Genomic DNA, 24,074 nt, shown 5'->3' on the forward strand with positions numbered 1-24,074 from the left:
ACGCCAGTGCGATGGTGCATCTAAAATAATGTGATTTTTTTAGTGCTATCGCTTATAAACAGTGCCTCGGGTAACTGGTTCAGTGGTGTTGAATCACAGTCTTTGCGGGAAAAGTGAAGTTCAGTGGCTCATACCGTAAATAGTGTTAAGAAATATTGTGAAATATATTTCTAATTCTAGCCATATCTGCCATCAATTTGATGTTAGATTTTCACGTACGTGTATGATATGTAAGTGCTTGTGTATGTGACTCTCATCTCCTCTTCTGGTGAGGTGAGTATTAACTCAGTCAATCTCTTCATGAGAGTCTGAGAATTCTGCGTTCTGTTACCACCCTGCGGTAGGTAAGTAAACGATAACTTGGGCTATGCTTGTATAGGTATGCCGGGTATGCTGTTCTTCTGGACATGCTCTTCTGCGTACCTGATTACGCGTCTATATTATGTTTCCAGTTCAAAACCGAATTAGCGACATTTTTTCTTTGACTTCCGCTGCTTTTGCCTTGCGTTAAACACAATGTCGGAAGTGGGGCGCTGTATTGTACACCTGGTGCGCTATCCAGCGCCCCACTTCCGACATTGTATTTAACGCAAGGCAAACGCAGCGGAAGTCAAAGAAAAAATGTCGCTAATTCGGTTTTGAACTGGAAACATAATACTGCGTAGATAGTTGAAAAATTACAATATGTTATTTGTTTTTCAAATTTTATCACAATCGCAGTTCTTATATTTGTCATAGGAACATGACGATATTGCGAAGTAAACATCACCTCCACAGATAAAGCTGATGATGAAGTACTAGATTACTGCAAATTCTGCGGTGCTCTCGTTTCGTTCTGTAGAGTATCTTCTCTGCAATTAGCTTGAGCCAGTATGCTCATAGTGAGAGAATTTTGTCGACGTACTCTGTTCGATTATGTCGATAGTTAGCTCGCTATTAGAGGTGTGTACTGACAATTAGTGTTCAATACTATCAAGACGGAATTGCGTGTGTTCTATAAACGTATGCAATGTACATTTAGGGGAACAGCGTTTCCCAAATATATATTTTGCGGTACCCCAGTCAAACGGTAGCTCGCTTTATCTTTACTGATTTTAGTGTGCTCTTTTTTAACTGGTGAACCGCAAAATACGTGTTTAGGAAATGCGGAATTTTATGGTCACTATACAAGCTTTTCAACGGTTGTATTGATTATAAGACCTATTTCTGTATGTGCAGATTTTTTTTTAGCGTGAAACGCTTTTTGTTTTAACAATGGTAGTATACGTTGGAACCTTTCAGATGCACAAACTCTGTGTATTTGGGATTCCATGTGTACCGCATATTGAATAAATGATCTGTGTTTAACACGCTATTTATGGGATGCTAACAAAAGGCTGAATTTCAAAAGGCTGAATGCACAAAAGGCTGAACACGAAAGGCTGAAAGTAACATAAGGCTGAATTTCAAAAGGCTGAATGCACAAAAGGCTGAAATTGCAAAAATGCAGGAAATGAATTATAGTACTTCTTCTTCTTTGTTTTCTGGCGTAACGTCCCAACTGACACAAAGCCTGCTTTCAGCTTATATACGCATTTCAACAGTTATTAATTGAGAGCCTTCTCTGCCAATGACCACTTTGCATTGGTACATATATCGTGTGACAGACAGGAAGATACTTTATGCCCGCGGTTGTCAAGGAATTTTCCATTACAAAAAGTTTCTGGCCCGAGGGAGAATCGAACCCATCACCCTCAGCATGACTACTCGTTCGCTAACCAGATCGGCTACATATATGAGTCCTCGTGAGAATGTGCTTAGTGAAGAGTGCATACCAACTAACACAAAAAATGACTGATGGTATTTCAATTGGAGATTTTTCCTTCTTTGAGCATGAGCTATTCTTTCGAGTCATGCTGTTATGGAGATTGGTTGCCATTACAGCTGCCAACAATGTGATCAGAGATTTTTCCTTCTTTTAAATATATGCTATTCTTTGGAGAAATACTGTCATAGTTATGTAGGCGATCAATAATGCATACTTTAGCGCGGAAAAACAGTCCTAACGCTTTCCGATTTCGAACATAGTAACGGAAGCATGTTCGTCCAATGAACCATCAACCAATGAGAGGTAGTGTGCGTCAAATGTAAAACTCAAGCAAAACCAATGCAAGTGTCAGGGCTGAGGGGTCGGCCAACTAGCAAATTTTTATAAAGATCATTATATCAGTGTACGATATGAATAATTAGAGTGTTATGTCTGTTTGTCTGTGATGTTAGTGTTGCCTTTAGGCTCGTATGACTGCCTTTAGGCTCGTCGTTTGAAAACTAGTCGAATCATTATTTCAGCCTTATGTTATTTCAGCCTTTTGGCATTTTCAGCCTTTTGTGATTCAGCCTTTCGTAATTCAGCCTTTTGTTATTTCAGCCTTTCGTGTTTCAGCCTTTTGTACGTAACCCCTATTTATTTACTTCAAAGTCTCCAAGCTCTCTTTGCAATTAATTTGTATTGGTGAGCAAGCAATCTGGCTTAGGACTTGGAGGGTATTCTGATTTCAGATTATCATTCTTTTCCTTTTAGCCGCCTCCGACTACTGAGCGTTTTCGATAAACCGCATCGTCAAAATGGCTGAGCAAGTAGGTAATACTGTTGCTGGTTCAGGACTGCAAGCTGAAGATTCCTCAAAAGCATCTACTGGACGTGCAAATGAAGATATTCAGTATGCTAGAAATGGACCAGCAAATGCAAAACCGTCTACTTCTGCTAATGGCGGAAGTACCGGATTCAACGTAAGAGGTAAAAATTACTCTAAGAATCAGAGAAAGAAGCACAACCGAAAGGTGGCTTCATCTGGTAAAAAACTTACCTTGGATGCAGAGGTGAGTGATACTCGTGCTTCATTGCGTTTTCAAATAAAGTTGTTGAAAGGTTTATTTGATAACACATTGAAGGATGAGTTATTAAGGGACTTAAATGTCCTTCTTTATCAGACGTCGCCAGGCTCGTTCATTCCATCATTCTTTGGCTTCGGACTCAGATTTGGAAAGATCTGGTTTTCGCCCGAAAACCAGGAAAGCCACGACTGGTTGAAGCAAAAGCTGATGGTAATCAACGAGACGGCGAAAGATGATTTCAAGTTCGTTATAGAACCTTTCAATCTTCATCAGAACAGCATTGGCCTGAACATACCTTGCAATGCGAATGAAGATTTATCTCAGAATGATATTCTGAATAGATTGAATTTTCAAAATCCTACTATGCAGGTAAACTCCTGGAGGGTTAACAAAATCAATCCAATTGAGAAGGGTCACCGCCTGCTTTTCTGTAGCATCAGTGATGATTCTCTCAATCTTCTGAAGCAGCAAAGTTTTATGGTCAACTACGGCTTCCAGAAGATTTTCGCTCGCTTTTCATCAAAGAAATGAGCCCATGTGTGCATTTCTTCTATTTTTCTCAACGTCTTTCGTAACGAACGTCCAGTTTTGGGTTGCTCGATTTTATGGCAGATGTTGAGATATTTTGATTTATTTCCAGTATCCTTTCGGGGGTGCAGGAAGTAAATAATCATATAAGTATCCCATTAGGGGTGCTTGTATGAAATTTAGCCTCTCTTATCCTTTTCTACGTTTTCCTTCTTTCAAAACCCTTCTTCTCCCTTCCCTGCTTCCTCTTTTCCTTTCGGGTAAGTGATGATTGGCTATGAAGTGCGAGGCACAAATCTCCCGTTCGATGGAGAACGTGCCGCCTGAGCCGTATATCTGATACCTGATACCTGACAGGGAAGGGGGGGGGTTTGCTTCTGCAAACCTGAGCGTCTGTTCTCCAGGAGGAGCGGCTCACAACAGCGCCAGCATGTGATCCCCAGGTTAGAGGCGGCTGATCATCGTCCGAGCGCCAGGGAAGGACTCTAAGCTCAACTGCGCACTATGTCCTCCGGATAGTAGGGGGTTGGCGAGCCAGCCGTTTAATCATTATAAAACCAGCAACAGAATAACACGAACCGAGACCAACGGCAACGACCCCAGCGAACAAAAAGGACTTGCGATTGGAAACTCGATACGTGGAACTGCCGAACTCTCAACTCCATTGGGAGCACCCGCATACTCGCCGATATACAGAAGGACCGCTGGTTCGGCATCGTAGCGCTGCAGGAGGTGTGTTGGACAGGACCCATGGTGCGAACGTTTAGAGGTAATCATGCGGCAACACACACGCGAGCTGGGAACAGCTTCCATCGTGATGGGTGATATGCAGAGGCGCGTGATCGGTTGGTGGCCGATCGACGAAAAAATGTGCAGGTTGAGAATCAAGGGCCAATTCTTAAACTTCAGCATAATAAACGTGCACAGCCCACACTCCGAAAGCACTGATGATTGCAAGGAAGCATTTTACGCGCAGCTTGAACGCGAGTACGATCGCTGCCCAAGCCACGACGTCAAGATCATCATAGGAGATTTAACCGCTTAGGTAGTCCAGGAGGAGGAATTCAGACTGACGATTGGTAAGTTCAGCGCCCACCAGCAGACGAACGAAAACGGCCTACGACTCATTGATTTCGCCGCCTCCAAAAATATGGCCATACGTAGCACCTTTTTTCAACACAGCCCCCCTTATCGTTACACCTGGAGATCACCACAGCAGACGGAATCTCAAATCGACCACGTTCTGATTGACGGACGGCACTTCTCCGACATTATCGACGTCAGGACCTATCGTGGCGCAAACATCGACTCCGACCACTATCTGGTGATGGTAAAACTGCGCCCAAAACTCTCCGTCATCAACAATGTACGATACCGGCGACCGCCACGGTACAACCTAGAGCAACTGAAGCAATCGGATGTCGCCTCAGCATACGCGCAGAATCTCGAAGCCGCGTTGCCAGACGAGGGCGAGCTCAAAGAGGCCCCTCTAGAGGACTGCTGCAGTACAGTGGAAGCAACCATCAACGACGCAGCCGAGAGCACCATCGGGTACGTGGAATGGAATCGACGGAACGAATGGTTCGACGAAGAGTGCAGAACGATTTTGGAGGAGAAGAATGCAGCGTGAGCGGTAATGCTGCATCAAGACCCGACCGAACGTGGAACGTTACAAACAGATGCGGGAACAACAGACCCGCCTCTTTCGGGAGAAAAAGCGCCGCCTGGAAGAAGCGGAGTGTGAAGAAATGGAACTGCTGTGCCGCTCCCAAGAAACAGATTCTATCAGGAAACGACGACGCCAGTGCAGTGGAGGACGAAAATGAACCAACTCCCACGCTGAGGAAAGTTTAGGATGCCATTCACCAGCTCAAAACCAACAAAGCAGCTGGTAAGGATAGTCTTGCAGCCGAACTCATCAAGATGGGCCCAAAAAAAAGATGGCCACCTGTCTGCATCGGCTGATAGTCAGAATCTGGGAAACCGAACAGCTACCGGAGGAGTGGAAGGAAGGGGTAATCTGCCCCATTCACAAGAAAAGCGACCATTTGGAATGTGAGAGCTTCAGGGCGATCACTATTTTGAATGCTGCCTACAAAGTGCTATCCCAGATCATCTTCCGTCGTCTGTCACCTAAAACAAATGAGTTCGTGGGAAGTTATCAAGCTGGCTTCATCGACGGCCGGTCGACAACGGACCAGATCTTTACCGTACGGCAAATCCTCCAGAAATGCCGTGAATACCGGGTCCCAACGCACCACCTGTTCATCGACTTCAAAGCGGCATACGATAGCATCGATCGCGCAGAGCTATGGAGAATCATGGACGAAAACGCCTTTCCTGGGAATCTGACTAGACTGATTAAAGCAACGATGGACTGTGTGCAAAACTGCGTAAGGGTTTCGGGTGAACTATCCAGTTCATTCGTATCTCGCCGGGGACTGCGACAAGGTGACGGACTCTCATGTCTACTCTTCAACATCGCGCTGGAAGGTGTGATGCGACGAGCCGGGCTCAACAGCCGGGGAACGATTTTCACAAAATCCGGTCAATTTGTGTGCTTTGCGGACGACATGGACATTATCGCTAGAACATTTGGAACGGTGGCAGAACTGTACACCCGCCTGAAACGCGAAGCAGCAAAGGTCGAACTGGTGGTGAATGCCTCAAAAACAAAGTACATGCTGGTAGGCGGAATCGAACACGACCGGATCCGTCTGGGTAGTATAATGTTACGATAGACGGGGATACTTTCGAGGTGGTGGAAGCGAACCCAGAAATTCAGAAGGTGGCCAAAGCCGGAAGGATACGTTGGGCAGGGCATGTTTCCAGAAGGCCGGATAACAACTCTGCAAAGCTGGTGTTTGCTACTGATCCGGTTGGCACAAAAAGGCGTGGACCGCAGAGAGCACGATGGGCAGACCAGGTGGAGCATGACCTAGTGAGCATTGGGCGCGACCGAGGATGGAGAGCGGCAGCCACAAACCAAGTATTGAGGCGTACTATTGTTGATAATGTCTTGTATTAAATATGACGTTGAATAAATAAATGTGTGTATTGCGCATTGCGCAGTTAAAAGTGCGACGAGGAAGTGCGGAATCTCAAATAAAAGTGCGATTTGGTGTCAGATCGTTTCTGTGTCTTCACCGCACTTATTCATTAGCTCATGCTGAATAAGTGCGGTAAAGACACCGGAACGATTTGATGCAATATCGCACTTTTATTGAAGATTGCGCACTCTGTCGCAGTCCAGTTAGCAATGCAATAAACTATATGTTCTCAAACTTTGTAACGTTTTGACAGATACATGAGCTAGAAAAGGTTGGCAAAGAAGAAATTATTTTTTGTCATTATGAGAATTTGAGAATTTTCAAACATGTTGAGATTAGGTTTCGCAGTGTAAGTAAGTTACAGCAGTCAAAATAGCCTTCCTTTACGTAGTACCCTAGTTAACGAAAAAGTTGTAAAATAAAATAAGTGGATAAAGATAATATAGTGAAATTGATAACAGCTGTCAAAATAGGCATCAAATTAGAGAGCACACTGTGATAAAAAATATCTGGTTTGTGGAAAATATTCGGTTTGTGATTAACAAAACTATAGTTTTAAAAACTATTGTCCCTTCTCCCACTAGTCTGATAACTTCATCCTCCCCCATCCAACTATATTTGCTTCCACATTAGATTTATGGGGTGAGAAAATGGATGTGCGCTCATCGTTTAAATCCATTATATTGCAGCACAGTGCACAGCGCGCTTTAGATAGAACTAGGGTAGTGTGCTGCGTGTCTGAGCACTATTCAACACCCCCGTAAGCACTGTCAGTCGGTCACCAGGTCTGGGCGCTACAGAATATCATCCAAACCAGACTAGGTAAAATGTAGGTGGGTTGGTATGTACCTACGTTTGCATAATGCAGCCACTCACTCGCCGGTGTTATATTTGCCGCAGGACCCAGCAGCAGCAGCAGCGTGGGAGAAATTGTGTTCTTGTCCTGACAGCGCATAGCAGTGAATAGTGGGAACGCATTTCCCTACTCTTTCGTTAGGGGCGAAAAGCAGTCAGGTACCGGGTACCACTCTCTAGAAGGTGCTTGCTGAAACCTGAAAGTCGCTTTAGGTGGGGAATGTGAAATAGCGATGTTTTGATGATGATTGTCACATTTGAATGCGTCGTCCTTTCGGCGGGTGGGAATGTGAGTGGTGAATAGGTAATAGGTATGCACGGTGATGTTTGAAATGAATGGGATTTGAAACTTGCAAGGATTTATTGATCAAAATCTAGTTTTGCCTTGTTTTGTTTAAATTAATGGGGCTTGGCACTAGGAAGCTATGTTCTCGCAATGTGCACCGATCTGAAAAAGGTCAATAACAGTCACCATCTTACAGTCTAGTGCAAAAGGTTTAAAGGTGAATTCAAAAACCGCTGGTTCTAAGGACTGAGGAATTCTCTACATCTTAACAGTTGTCTAAGAAAAAAGTAATTAAGAATAGGGCACACATACAAGGCTTAAAAATAGCGAGTCGACAGCTTGAAAGAATCGTACAACTTGCAGACTGACTTGTTTACTTATCTCTAACTGGTGGAGGATTCAGTAGAAACAAAATGAGTTAGGCCAGATCATCGAGGATCATGGTTCTGCGACGAAAGTGGTTAAACTGATTCATTCAACGTTTCATGAAATCAAACTAAGTGTACTGATTGCTGAGGGTCTAAAACCTTAGACGGATTGAAGCAGCGCCATTTATCCTGTCGTTATATAGACATAGTAAAAAAAAATGCAAATAATATGGAACGAGCTCACCAAGTAGTAGTAATTGCTATTACTACTCCTGCTGAACAAACTTTAGATGATTGAAAGGTGAAAGCAGTATTTTGACAAGTTCTTAACGTCGGGGAGAATACAGGCACAGGGATTTAAGGTAATCACTTTAAAATGGTGTAAGTTTGATGTCTCGCTCCCGGATTCACTCCGTCGAGCGCCTAACGTTTTCCATAAAATTACAGCAAATTGATCCACTTAGCTAAAGTCAAATTTGCCATGTTCTTAACGTACCACCGCATCCCACCAAAGGGAGGGAGGATGTACCTCTTCCACCAATTTCCGTAAGTGGAATTAAATCAGCAAATAATCAAATAGGCAAATATTTCCACAATCAAGACGACTCGGTAACGAGGAGATGTGGTAGAGGGAGTTCACATGGTACTGACGACTGACTTGGATGGTGGGCGACAGACTGGATGTAGAATCCTGATGGCTGCACTCGTTTCCAATTCTCGTCATCTTCTCGCCGCGTTACATACATCCGCAACGCTTTTTCCCATTCCCGTATGGTACGGATGGATTTGACTCCAAAGGCAACGGCGATTACGAGACGACGACGCGACGAGGACGTGTGCTCGCGCATGGAACCATCCATCCCGGAGCTTAATAGTATTTACCTGGGAAAACGATTTTTTCCTTCCGCATTTTCCAGTCAGTTTCTGCTGGGGCGGAAAGAGAGATGTTCCGATGGAGGAGGAGGAGAAAGGTACGATTGTCGTAAACTGAGTGGAGGGCTCGAGTGAAGGTACACATATGCATGACACTCGCGAGGCCGGGGGAATGTGTTGAATAAAGCTTAAAGAAAAATGAGATTGAAATTTACGCGAGGAGTGTGGATGGCAAAGAGGACGTCGTCGACCTTCGGGAAGATGATGAGTATGTTGACGATGGTGGCATGGCAGCAGGTACCGATGGCAAGTGAAATAAGGTTACGACCGGGTTCAAGTGGAGGTTCCAGGTGTTAATGCGTGTCATACAGGAGGGCACGCCCTACCATGAGTAAAGAGGAGCGCACTCATTTATAGCAATGAGAAATTATTTCAAGTGGCGTTGGAAGATACGATGCTTCATTGAATTATCGGTTTGAGAATTCTATTTCATTAAAAAAGAACATTCCATGAGAAAATTTTATGGTACGTGCTCCTACTTGTTTGCCTTTTCTGAAGTAAAGTGCTGTTTCTTTTGATCGTTATGATTTATCCTATCATAGCCATAAAAGTTTTATGCCTGTGCTTATGTACTTATGTTCATGCATCATAAGCAAGGATTTCCAGACTCATCAATATGACCTCATTCTTCCAAAATACTTAAAATGCATTCGATCGGGCTTGGTGGTCTAGTGGCTACATAGTGGTACCTTCTGATTCATATGCAGAAGGTCCTGGGCTCAATCCCTGGCTCGTCTCTTTCCTCCTGCGTTGTATCTTTCTATACTTTCTCCCTCCTCTCTGCATATACAACTCATAAATTCTCGTGTTCTTACCTATCGCTAGAACAGAAACGGTTTGAAAAGGTTGTTTCTTTTCCTTCCAATCTTTTACAGTACAGTGTCAAGCTATCAGATAACGCCTACGAGTTATGCAATCAAGCGAACTGTGCCACAAATCTTTTTTCCTACGCCTGGCATCCACGCACCAATGTGTGAACCCCCCGCCAACCATATCCCACCATCATTCCGATATCCGCATGAATATGTGCAAACGCAAAAGGTATATTCGGTCTGATGTGGATACAAACGATTGCAATCATCACTTCCTTCCCCTTTCCCACATTGTCCCGCAACCTGACGTGTCAGGCACCAGTCTCGTCTAACAAGAGAAGATCACCAACGCTCACACACTAAAGATGCCTACGCAGATATCTCTTCGGTTCCTTGCGTGAATGTAGCTGGTCTGGCGATACTGGAGTAGCATCTACGGGCTGTCAATCAAGCTCAAGCTCAATACCCAAAACTTTTGTCGATTATCATATCCACGATGTTCATCAGACTAAGGAAACTCTTCAAATGAACCAACTTTAAGTGTAAGAGACGGCCAAAAACGAGTCATCGTAGTTTATGGACAGCGCCCACCCAAGGATGTTTACGATACCGAGACATGTTTTGACCAAACGTACTTCGGGCTGAGTTATAAGTACCACTAAAGAAATTAAAAAAGAATCTCAAAGGAATATCTAATAGACCCCCTCGAGAAATTTTTTGAAAAGTTTAAAGAAGAGTTTCTAAAAAAATCACTAGAAACTATTTTTGGAAAAAAACAAGAAAGGTTTTATAAAGGGAATTTCAGGATTGATTTGTAAGGCTTTTTCTTGAAGATTTTCTGAAGAATCGTTGGAGGTATTTCTAAAACTTCGTTGGAGAAATTTCTGGATAAAATTATTTAGAAAGGTTAGTGGACCCGTGAGAGATGATATTTATGGAAGAAACTTTGGAGAAATTGCTGAAGGACTTTTTAGAATATTTATAATTTTTTAAGAAAATCCATAGAAGGTTTTCTATTGGAAATCTTGGCACATTTCTGAAGATTCTTATGGAAGAATTTCATGATCAAGCATATTTTCTGAAAAACCTTTTTTATGTTTTTGAAAATATTTAGATTTTCGAAAGATATCTTCTAGAAAATTATCTGAAGACATTGAGTAGTTTTAGAAGAAATCCATGGACATATTTTAAGGATTTCTGGAGGGCTACCTTTACTTCTCTAGGAGCTCTTAGAGGGGTTTCGTAAGGAATTCTCAATGGACCTTCTGAATAAATCACTCGGAAAATTTCCCCACAGATTTGGAGGAAATTCTTAAACAATCCATGGCATATTTTCTAATAAAATTCTTTCATAAATTTCTGATAAAATCAATGAGTTAATGTCAAATCCCTGGAAATCTTTTTGAAAGCCACTCGGGAGGAACTTCTCAAGCCATCAATGGAAACTATTGTAAAAATTCCTCCTTGCGTGAATTTCAGTTGAGATTATTCAAATGTTTTTTTTAATCCTTGAATAAATTTCTGGAATTTTTGAAAGAATCACTGGGGAAAATTTAAAAAAAACCTCCTCAAGAAGAAATTTCTGAAGCAAATCTTGAAAATTTTTTCTTAATACATCTTTGGGTGATTATTTTGAACAATCCGTGAATGAATATATGAGGAAGAACTTGACAATCCATGAAGAATTTTCCGAAAAAAGCCGAGGATTGTTTTACGTTTAAAAGAACTTGTGTAAGACTATTTTTTTTGAAAGAATACACGGAACAATATTTTTTTAAGCAATCCCAGAAAAAGTTTGTAAAGAATAGTAATATTTTTTTTCACTTGGATTTTTAAAGGAATTCCTGGACGTATATCTGTATGGATCCATGGAAAAAAAATTTGAAGGCCTCTCTGGATATAGTATGGGGTTTAACGACTGGAAACTTGATGGAAATGAGGATGGCTCTCTTAGTCTTTGAATCAAGAACGATTTTTATCTACATTCCCGACGTTTCGTCCTAGGGATTTCGCCTTTTTCAAGGGTCACTAAAAACATGTATTTTAAATGTTAAAATACATGTTTTCAGCGACCTTTGAAAAAGGCTAAATCTCTGGATATATTCACGATGAAATCACTGGAATATTTATTTTCTGTGAAGGAATTTCAAAAATAATCACTGAGAGAGGTCTCCAAGGAGGTCCCGAAAAAACTTATTTTTGGCACGTATGGGGGCGCAAAAAAGGTAAACTTAAAAGATAACTCTAAACAAATAGGCTTTTAATCTAATTCCCGTCAAATTAAGCACTGACAAATAATGAATGAGTTTTTTTTTCTACGCGGTGCCCAATTCCTCATGGTATCAATTACTAATTATTAAATTAGCTTCCATACCATGTAAAAAATAATGTGAAAGAACTACAATTTCCTTTAATTTTGTTTTAGTTTTTTTTTTGTATTGTAATTTCCTTAAAATAATTGAATAATTATCCTTCGAATTCTGTTTCCGTCCAGTCCACGTCTATTTCGGTCACAACCTAAATTCAATTCCAAGCACACCTTCTACGTGTCACTTTGGTTCTTCAGGAGTTCTTCCAGAAAATTCTCAAGAGATTCTTCTGGAAGTTTCTCCAGGGGTTGGATCGAAAACTTCTCTTGAGTTTTATAGAAACCTTTCTTCAGGGAATCTTCCGCGGAATTCTCAGAGATTTAAGAAGCTCCTTCAGAAATCACATCAGTATTTATTTTTTGGCTTTTCTCAAGGAATATCCCAATAAAATCTTCTTGTAATTACTGCACATCATTCTTCAGACTGTTACCAGAAGAATCTCTAGGACCTCTTTCAGAGTTTGTTCCCAATCATTTTCCAGAAATCCCTTCAGAAATTTCAATGAGAATTTTTTCAAGAATCCCTCCACTATTTTTGTTAGCAATTTTTTCATTGATTTTCGATTTTTTTCAGAAACTTCTTGAAAATTTATTTCAGAAATTCCTCGAGATTGTCCTTCATTAATTTCATCATGGAATTTCTCAAAAGCTTTTCCAGGTTTATTTTTCAAAAAATTCTCCGACAGTTTCACATAAATTCTTCAAAAGTTTCTCATACAATTCTCTGATATTTCTCTGAAGCCATTTTAAGGAGTTCCTCCAGATTTTTCTGAGGGATTCCTTCAGTAACTCCTCGTACTATTTGTTTTTGATATTTCTTCAAGTTACCTTTGAAGAATCACTTCAATATTTTTTTACGTAATTTTATAAAATATTTGTGTAAAAATTTATGGAGAAATATCTGAAAGAATCCCAGGTGATATTTCTGCAGGAACCGCAGGAGGAATTGTAATAAGAAACTTTTTGACATTTCTTCGGTAATTCCTGACGATGTTTTCCAAGCGATTCTTGGAACCCTTGAGAGAATTTTCGAAGGAATTTCTAAAAAATCTCATAAAAAATAATACAAAAAAAAACATCCGTAATTCCTTGAATTACTGAAGGAGTCTTTGGTGTCATTTCTGATGGAATTCCAGAGTAAACTTTGGATGGAATAAATCCATGGAAGAATTTCTAAAACAATCGTCGGAAGAATTTAGAAAAAAAAATCTATCTAATTTCTGTAGAAATCCCTGGAGATATTTTTAAATGAATCCCAGGAGGATTGTGTGAAAAAATCACAAAGAATTCCTGAAAGATTTCAATGAAAAGTTGCTGAAGAAATTTCTGAAAACTCTACCTACAAAACCATTTGTGAAATTTCTATAAGAATTTACTAATAAATATTTTGAAAAATTCCTAGAGAAGTCTCTTACCAAAATCATGGAATATATTCTGTAAGAAATTCTGGAGGTATTCGTTTTTAAAGGAATCCCTGAAATAATGTCTGGAGAAACTCTGACAACTATGTAAAGATTCCTAGACAAATCACATGGAAAAAAAACTAAAGGAATTTATGTAAAACTTCCTTGGAATTGTATCTGAACAAATTTCTGAATTTCTTAAGGAATCTGAGTGAACTTCCAAAAGGTAACCTTAGAAATAATCCAGAGGAAATATCTGATGAAATACAGAGAGAAATACCCGGCGATGCTCATAATCATTATGAATTTCTGCATAAATCTTTGGAAGAATAAAAGATTTTCCGTAGCAATCGATGGAGGAATTCCTAAAATAACCTCCGGATTACTTTCTGGCGTTATTTCAGAATGGGGAACATCTATGCGTTAAGGGTGGCGATTCACAAAAGTGTGATAATCCAGATAATTTCAGAGGACGTCCATTACAAGAAGGGAGAGAGGTAGGAGGTTGAAAATGGAAATCTTTTGCGTGACCAAATTTATGGAATTTCTAAGGAATAAGGGGGGCAATTTAAAGAGGTTCTCTATAAAAACATCTTTGGGAAATTTATGGAGGAACTTAAGGAATCCCAACAAAATATTTCTGAAGGAATATTTTGAAGAAATCCCTGGGGAACGAGATTTTTTCCAAGTTCATCTCTCAATTTGCCAATTAGAAACATTCTGTGCCTTCTAAGTATAAGTTTTTCTGTATGCCCTGGAGAAATTTCAGAAAAAAATCTGGAGTCTTGATTTTCTAAAAATAAAACGCTGTTAGAATGTCTGCAATCCGTGGATAGTTTTCTGAAATCACCGGAGACAATTCTGAAATAAGCTATGAAGGAATTTCTTGAACATGTTTATGGACCTCATAAAAATGCCGTCAAGAATGTTGTTGACAATCTGTCAAGGTTTGCAAAAATACGCACCAGTAAAAAGTACAAATTGTTTAAATTTACCATTTTTATTGCTATCAGTTAACGGGCTTGGTGGTCTAGTGGCTACCGCTTCTGATTTATATGCAGAAGGTCCTGGGTTCAATCCCTGGCCCGTCCCTTTCCTCCTACTTTGTATCTTTCTATATACTTTCTCTCTGCTCTCTACATATACAACTCATGTATATTCACATGTTCATAGCCATCGCTAGAACAGAAACGGGTTGAAAAAGCCGTTTCCCTTCCTTCCAAACTTTCACAGCACAGTGTCACAGTCCTAGATATTAGAAAAACGCCTACAAGTTATGCAATCAAGCGAGCTGTGCCAAAATATTAAAAACACACTATTCTATCACCTTCCTCTGGTATCCACAAACCAATGTGTGAACCTTCTGCCAACCAATTCCCACCAACACTCCAACATCCGCATGAATTTGTGCTGGCGCAGAGGTATATTCGGCCAGATGTGGATACAAACGATTGCAATCATCACTTCCTTACCCCTTCCCCACATTGACCTGCAACCTGACGTGGCAGGCGCCATTGTCGCCTAAAAATAGAAGATCACCAACGCTCACACACTGAAGATGCCTGCTAGTCCCCGGCAGTTATCTCATTGGTCCTTGTGTGAGTGTAGCTGGTCTGGCGATACTGGAGTAGCATCCACGGGCGGTCAATCAAGCTCAAGCAAGCTCAGCTCAAGCTCAAGCTCAGCTCATTTTTATTGCTATCAGTTTTCTACAGGTGGCTCGTGAAGTGCAGGTGAGAAAGAAATCTTGATTGGCAGTGGCGGCGTAGAATAATCGTTGGCAACGAAGCACACGTCTTATTTGGAAGGGCATTCTGATGGAATTAACCCCTGCAGAAATCACAAAAGTAATAATAAAAGATTTTTTGGATAAATTCCTGCTGGATTTTCTGAATGAATCCCAAAATTTTTCAACACTTTCATGCGGGAACTTCCAATGGAATCCCCATAGCAATAACTGAACAAAGGAGAGGCTAGACTTTCTGAAGAAACTGAACGATTTTCTGAAGGAATATCTGGACAATTTTCTGAAGAAACCACTGGAGGAATTTATGAAAAAATCTTTGAAAGGGTTTCTGAAGGAATACCTGTAGTAAGTTCTAAAACAATCCATGGAGAAATTTCCGATGTTTTTTTAAACGTGTCCCTAGAAAAATGTCTGAAGTGATTACTGGTTGAGTTTCAAAAGGAACCTATTGAAATCTACGTAAAATTAGTCTTGAAGAAATGTTGCGATTTGCAACACTTTGGAAGGGGGATTTCTTCCACAATTATTAAGCTCGATCCGATTCGCGATAGTAGTTGGAGATTTATAATTTTCCTGTAAGTTCATCACAATTCAAATATTAGATTCAATAGCTCTTATAAATGTTGTGTAGCTATTGTAGTGTGGATAACAATCTATTTTTGACTAAGTTTTGCATGCTAGATGTAAGTTTAGGAAAGGATTATGCATGAACGTAGGAAGATGTAAGTTTTTATAATATTTATATGTTGCATGAGTATAGATATAAGTTTGAGTGATGATTTATGTAATCTGCTTAAGAGAATGAAAGCACTTGCTAAAGATATAAGTTTACTTGACAAGGGTTCCAACCGGCATAAACAAGTACTTACGTTTTGTTTCTCTTTAAGTATAACGATATATATCGTTGTGCGATTGTCAGTGTAGCGGATTGAAGCTGCAATCAACATTAAATAGTATTTTTAGAGTAAATATTTCAATTCCTTTCAGATTGCTTACCGCTTATAAGATCTATACCTAGCTTAGTTTATCTAACGAACTCGATTTCCAATTCAGTGTGTCTAATTCCTGAAGAGCTCAAATAAGAAAATTAGAAATCATTCACTGGGGTACTAAAATTCTTCACGCACTAGGACAATTCTACGTAATAATTTGAACGTTTGTGGTTTAAATTTTGGGGAATGATTTAAGAATTAATAACTGTGTATGCTAAAGAACACCACATTTGCCTTCGTCATCTAATCTATTATTCCTCATTACCCGTCGCTTGTGGATGACAGCCCGATTGCATTGTCAGTCGTTGGCAACTCAGACGTTCAACGAGGGGTATTGCTGGACAGTAGAGCTGCGTGCCACACAATAGGGTATGTAACAAGAAATATTAAATGAGATTCATGAGGAAATATCTGAAGCTCTGCAGAAAATTTCTAAAAAAATCTCCGGAAGAGTTTCCGAAAAAAGTCATAGGTAAATTTTCAGACCAGCAATTCGGTCTGGGGTCCATTGAAAAATTTTCGAAGAAACTCATGGCTATTTTCCTTGGACAATTTTATGGAGGAATCCTTATTTTTTGTCTGTATTAACGAGATTTTTAACCCTAGGCTAGTTCATCTCGGGACCCACTTTTTACTTCCCTTCCGAAGGAAGAACCCACATTTTGTGAGTATGTCGGGAGTGGGATTCGATCCCAGGTCCTCGACGTGATAGTCAAGTGTTCTAACCACCACACCAGGTCCGCTCCTGGAGGAATCCTATTTAAAATTTTAAAAGGAATATCCAGATAAGTATCTGAAAGAATTCCTGGAAAAATTCTAAACGATTGTTTGTAAGGCAGTTTCTGAAGGATTCAGTGGAAGAGTTTCTAAAGTTATCCTTTGAGAAGTTTATGGAGGAACTCTTGTTTTTTTTTTTAAGAATTGATGAATGGATTTCTACAGAGCTTTTAAATGCCAGAATTTTCTTACTGCGTCCATACTTCTGGGGTGGTCCATTAGCAATCTGGTATCTTCAAGCGTCGACAGCAGTGTAGAATGAACACAGGTTAAGTACCCCCGACGTTCGTGAATCGATTCCAAACTGATTTTTTTTTTTTAATTTTAAGTGTACCCTCCATTCACCCACACCACACCCACACCAAAGAACTCACACAGCGAGCCCTCTGGTAATGAACACTTACTAAAATAATATACAAGATAAACAAAACAAATAATGTGAATTACCAGTGGAACTTTGTTCCTTTGAAAGGATTCACAGATTAAACCAATCCAAAGAAAATAAACATCCTTATAAACTATACATATACGATGTGATAATGATTGTGGCTTTTTCATGATTTCTAATGTTATAACCACAATTTAAGTGAAAACGCAGACAAAAAACTAGCAGCAGCCAGAAAAATCCATGCATTGATGGAAAGGAATGGTTGACAGTCTAAACGCTGTCTTCGGTTGCATTCCGTAGTAAATGTTGCTTCAGCTATCTTTTAAAGATACTTGTACCTGTAATACCCTTTATACTGGTAGCAAGTGAATTAAATTTTAAAGGACCATAGTTTGAGATTCAGACTAGACCCAGGTTCGTGTTCGCTCTGTTTCTCAGAAGTTCATGTGCATGTCTGTTTGGAGATGTGATGTTGTGATGAAAGTTACGAATAATCAAAATATTGTGTACAAACAGTTGTTTGAGAATCACGTAAACCAAGAATTGGAATAATTTTATAATTCAAATTGATGTAAAGCGTGTTTTTCGGAAATAACCCAACCAACAATGATAGCTATACAACAGCTTATTCAGCCAAAAATTCAAAATCAGACGTTAGAGCGGTTTATTCATCTATTTTACAGCATCAATGTTTGTTGGGAAGGAGGATAAATTAAAAACAACTTTTATACATCTATTCTGTAGCAGTGTTGATTTTTTTTTTAATTTTTGGTCAAGCAGCATGACCCAAAACTATTATTAGATACTGTAAAATAGAATGTATGCAGGCATAATAAAATTTCAGTAATGCTTTTTTATGCTATTACGATATTTTTGCTCTTTTCAAAATTATGCATAACAAGCGCGATCAATATTCATAAGGTATTATTTTGGCTCCAAACTTAAAGGAACTAATTTTCTTTAGGTCTGGCTTCTCAATAAAGCCGAATGAAACATCTTCCGTATTTTTCACGGTTTCGCCGTAATAGCGTTCAACCTTTGAATATTTTTTTTTTCATTCTGAAATCAATGCAACCAAACAGATAAAGTAAGAGATAATATACATGGCCTTTGGTCAAAACTTGGCAAAACATGTATCAAAAACTTCATAGCTGAAATATAGTTGACTTCGGAATGCATCAACAAGATGTGCATTTAGAAGTCTACTATATTTTGGCCTTGATATTGCCAATGCTTATAAAAAATCTTTCAAGTTTCTATTGTTTCATATGCAGCACAATAACTATAAACCGAAATAAATACCTTGTAAAACAGTTGATATTCCAGCTACATCAGCTCCACACGTGCCGTGCCGCTTCACACTTGTCCAACTTACTTGTTTTAGCAGCAAATCTTCCAGCAAAAAAAAAAAACTTCCACCCCCTCTATCACTTGTCACTCCAATTACACTCTTCCCTCCTTCAATGACAATCACCACGTCCCAATCAGTGGGCGGTATAATATTTCATATTTTTCAATCACTCAACTCAACACCGTCCCGCCGAAAGGACACCGACGACGACGACCTCCAGCGATTTGGTTTCCCTCTTTCTTCTCACTGCTGTATTCGCAGCTAACCGTATACGATTATCCTTTCCAGAACACTTGTACCACTTGCAGCTGGCCGCACAGCACCAGAAGTAGAAACCGCCACCACCCTCCGAACGATAATCCGATCAGCAATTATCGAATTACAACACACCAACTGTTGTTGTTGTTGTTGGAACTAGAGCGGACGGACGACGGAGGTTGCTTCACCTTCTCTTCGAGGGTTTTTTTTTTCATTCAGTGCTTCTTGGTTACCACTTTTTATTCCCCGAACAAACACACAATCCGGATGCAGCTCGAACGGATCCAGATTCAGGTTGGTGTCACTTTACCTTTGGATCACTTTGGGTTCACTATATTGCGAGTTGTTCGATTCTCGATTCAGGTTCAGCAGGTTAGCTGTTGGTTCACACTTTGAAAGAGAGGTAAAATATTGGTTTAGAATTTGGTTTGATGAATTAAAGGGGCAATGGCGGCATCAGAAGTTTGTTAACCTTTAATCGTCAGAGGGGTAAACGAAGTTACAAAGGTCTAATTTAGACCTCAGTTACTACATTCACCCCTTTGGCAATAGCAGCTAAGAGAACTTCCGCAGCCATCGTTTCCCCTAATTTGCTTCGATAAGTGATTAGCTCAGAACACTTTATTGATATTACAGCAGAACGTTGTATCAGATTGCAGTGAATCCTTATGTGTGTATCAGATGGCTTTTGAGACACTTTCAGTACCTTTTTAATCTATCATGTGAAAAATTTGTTCTAATTGAAATGTTTTTATTTGCTTTCAAAAGTATCACACACATGAACAGACAGACATTTGACAACATACATATGAATTATTACGATAGTTACATTGTGCAGTCTTGAATCACCAGACAGATTTCAGACTAATCTTCAGACGAATCTAAACATATTATATTTAGCTTTCTATTTATGCAAAATAGTTGAAAATTCGTAGACTGCAACGCAAAATATTTGAGTTTTAGTTAATTCCACATTTTTAAAAGCTGTAAAGCACATTTTTTTTAGGAAAAACTCAAAAACAGTTCTACTTAAATATTGCTTTTAAGGGAACGACTGTTACTTTAACTGGAAACTTTTAGTGGCTACGCAGTCTTTATTCTTAAAACGGGTTTATTGTTTACCCAACGTTTCGGCACTTAGGGATGGTGCCTTCATCAGGGGGAAAATAATGTTCTCGTTTTGTCTCTAGTGTTTCGGCTAACTTTAACTGTCCTGATTTTCGTTTTTTGGTACATGACTGGGTAACACTTCGTGAATCTACGTGGACTTTTTACAAAACATTTACTGAATTTGTGGCAAAATCTACAACTGAGAGACGCACCAAAAGTACTTTCCTTTGCTCGAATAATCTTCTAATAATAAATATATTATGAAAAAGTTTATAATGACATGGGTAAAATGGATTTTCGCCTTTCTCGTACAATAAATGTATATGTATATGTTCACTCAAACAACGAAGTTCGATAGTCAAGTCACATATACCGATCAACTCAGTTCAACGAATTGAGATGATGTCTGTATGTGTGTATGTATGTATGTCTGTGCGCCAAAAAAGTTCACTCATTTTTAAGGCACCTCCCATTGGTCAATTTTTCGGATTATAGCTCGAATCAAACCGAAATTTTTCCGCATTGTTTGCTATTAAAAATTATTCCGGATCGGTCAAGGCGTTCCAGAGCTATGACCTTTTCAGTGATCCGGACCAGCACCGGTAGAACTGACCGTATATCCCAAGTAACAATCAGCATGCCTTGAAGGTTTATTCACGTTTTGTCCTGGTTTTATACGAGCATGTCAAAAAGCTAGTTGTTCTAAATAAGTTTTATGTGGTAGTTTTTTACTTTGAACCTTTGGCGTTCCATAAAACTATCATATAATTTCTGCTATAAACATCTTCAATTAAAGACTTGCAAGTAGGCATGAATTGGTTTTATCACTTATTATATACCATTTCAATAAGATTTGCATTTGCGGTTGTTGCCGGAGAGATTTTTTTTTGTAAACAAATACACAAAACTGCGAGGCAATGCATAAAACCAACAAAAGATTTCGTGGCCGTAACATAAACCAAAAAAATGCTGTGATAAAACCGCTAGTTCTATCATGAGCTCAGTTATGACTACCTCAGGAGGGTTAGCCCTATTGGAGGAATCATCAGGAAAACAGAGTTTTATCAGAAAAATATGTCGCCTAGCCGGGATAATTCATGTAAATACAGAACAAATATTACTCAATTTTATGATTTCACGTACAGCTTAAGATCAAATTATGTGGAGCGGACCTGGTGTGATGGTTAGAACACTTGACTATCACGATGAACTAGCCTAGGGCTAAACATCTCGTTAATACAGATAAAAAAATATCAAATTAAACCATACAACACGTTTCCGTCATTTTATTTTGCCAGAAAAAATACATAATGTCTTTTAAACTCCTATGTGTTGAAAAAACCTTTTTGCACCCAATTCCACCGAGTTAATTAAATGCGTTTAACTTCCAAATTATGCATAGTTTGTGTGAAGCACTTAGTTTTAGTCATTATCACAGTCACATTCACCACAAATTTTCCGCGGCATGTCTCCTGACACGTATTGAATAGGAAAACAAATCTGAATTCCATATCTGCATCTTTCCAATTGATGGCTGGATAAACAACCAAAGCATAATTTATTCTGACGATCGAACATTGAGAGTGAAAAATAATCAAAACAATTAATTGACAAGTCAGAAGATGGTTTTATTTAGAAGATTGATAAAACTATGATACAACCCGAAATCCTAAGCCGGTTTGCATACGAAGTCCTGTAGACCCCAATAAGACTGGGCCAACTAGCCAGAACGTGGGCTTATTGAGGCATACAAGAACTCGAGAGCATTTTTAAGTCGGCATCAATGGTTTTATCTTTAGGATATTTGAATCGCATAAAAACTTTTTTTTAAAATTAAAATTGTTACTGAACCAAGCCCTATCATGCGACATATCATACTGCGGCGATTTTTGTAACTTTTGGAATGGTTGCCGATTTTTGTGCGGAAATCAACATAAGAAACCTAAAATTCCATTATGTCGGCCCAAAATTCAAGGTGGCAGCCTAATATTCAAGATGGCGACTCCAAATTCAAGATGGCGGCTGTTTAATAAAGTTTTAGACTCTACATCCATGCAATATGGGTATATTTGGAATGAGGAAGAAGCCTGGACTCCAAAAATTGGCTACAAGAATATCCAAGATGGCGATCTAAAATCCAAGATGGCGTCTCCAAATTTAAGATGGCGGCTGTTTAGTGGAGTTTTTGGCTCTAATACCATGCAATATAGGAATATTTGGTATAGGGAAGATGTCTGGAGTCAAAAAATGGCGACCAGAATATCCAAGATGGCGGAATAAATTCCAAGATGGCGGCTGTTTAATGGAGTTTTAGGCCCTAAAACCACGCAATTTGGGTATATTGGGAATAAGGAAGATGTTTGGAGTCCGAAAATGGTGACTAGAATATCCAAGATGGCGGCTGCAAATTCAAGATGACGGTTTTAAATTCAAGATGACGACTGTTCAGTGGAGTTTAAGGTCCTAAAACCATGCATTATGGGTATATTTGGTATGAGGAAGATGTCCTGAGTCCCAAAATTGTGAAGATGTCAGTCCAAAATCCAAGATGGCGGCTCCAAATTCAAGATTGCTACTATTTAATGAAGTTTTATGCTATAAAACCATGCAATATGGGTATGTTTGGTAAGGAGAAAACGACGGGAGTTAAAAAATGGCGACCACAATATTCAAGACGGTGGCCTAAAATCTAAGATGTCGGCTCCAAATTCAAGATAGCGACTTGTAAACGGAGGTTTAGGCTCTAGAATCATAAAATATGGGTATATTCGATATGTAGAAGATATCCGGTCCGGGGTTTAAAAACAACGACCAGAATATCCAAGATGGTGAACTTAAATCCAAAATGGCTGCTCAAAATTTAAGATAGCGTCTTTTTCTTAAGATTTTGAGGCTCAAACATCAAAATCCACATAAATGATATGATTTTTAATGCCATGAAATGGATTCTTGTTAAACGTATGAAAGTGCGATATTCATCAACATGTCACTTGAGTTTTGTTGAATTGGGTTTTCGAAGGCACGAGAAAGGCGCCATCACCGCTAGGTGGATTAATTAGGTTTTTTTAATATCAAATTTCAAAGAAATTTTGAGACATTGGCAGACATTCCTCGATTATAACTTGTAGATACTTTGAGGAAGTATATTTGCATTATTCTTAAAGAAATTGGCAGATGGGTTCTTATGGACAACTTTGTTAAAACCTTCTGTAATTTTCAGGGGATTTAAGAAAATATTCTTAATTAATATAAAAAGATCCTTGAGAAACTTCAGAATTTTATCAAGATTGTTAAATGCGCATTTTTTCCAAAGAAAAACGAAAATATTTAACTCTTGAGAAATACAAAATAAGTGCTTATAACACTTTTTCTTTTAATGGAAATAAAAAAAATCGGCTGAAACCGTCTATTAATTTTCAATTTTTATTTTTTTTTTAATTTGTTTTAGTTGTGAACATAGGCGCCAACTTAAGGGGGGCAAGCATGGTTTTGCCCCCCCAATAATTGACGATTTTTCGATTTTCCCATACAAAAATAAGAAAAATCAGGTATTTTGAATTTGTTCCAACAGTTCTATTGTAATTTTATTAAGCATTACTACAATTGTGCCACGGAAATTCTTATCAGTAAAATACTCGAAAAATACAGCCATGAGTTCCACCAGAAATTCTTCTTTGATAACCATTATATCGAGATGCAGAAAACCTCATATTGATATGTATGGCAGCAAAGTTTTCGCCTGCAATCGTTTGATACTTTTAGAGAATTTAATAATTTCTTGAAAATGTCTTAACCTTCCTAAAGCAGTCGTTGAGAGCAGCTCGCTGATGTAGTGTATGGTTCGGGTCAAAAATGGCCCTAATGAGGTTAATAAAGGTTTTTTGTAAAACATCTTCCAAAATAGCACAAGATTTTTTACAGATTGTTTTTACCAGAAACTCACCTTAGATTTTTCTGTCACTGTTGTTCAAGCA

The 24,074-nt window shown here is 39.1% G+C and overlaps 1 protein-coding gene across 1 annotated transcript in view; it reads right to left on the bottom strand.

Moving 5' to 3' along the window:
- Positions 1–24,074, bottom strand: part of LOC109405617 (insulin-like growth factor-binding protein complex acid labile subunit) — a 433,323-nt gene that overhangs the window by 404,363 nt on the left and 4,886 nt on the right. The window contains exon 2 of the mRNA XM_062849913.1: positions 18,684–19,380. The gene's annotated coding sequence lies outside the window, so the exon portion shown is untranslated. The remainder of the gene's footprint in view (positions 1–18,683; positions 19,381–24,074) is intronic.

Source organism: Aedes albopictus, chromosome 2 (genome assembly GCF_035046485.1).
Source record: "Aedes albopictus strain Foshan chromosome 2, AalbF5, whole genome shotgun sequence".
Classification (NCBI taxonomy): Eukaryota; Metazoa; Arthropoda; class Insecta; order Diptera; family Culicidae; genus Aedes; species Aedes albopictus.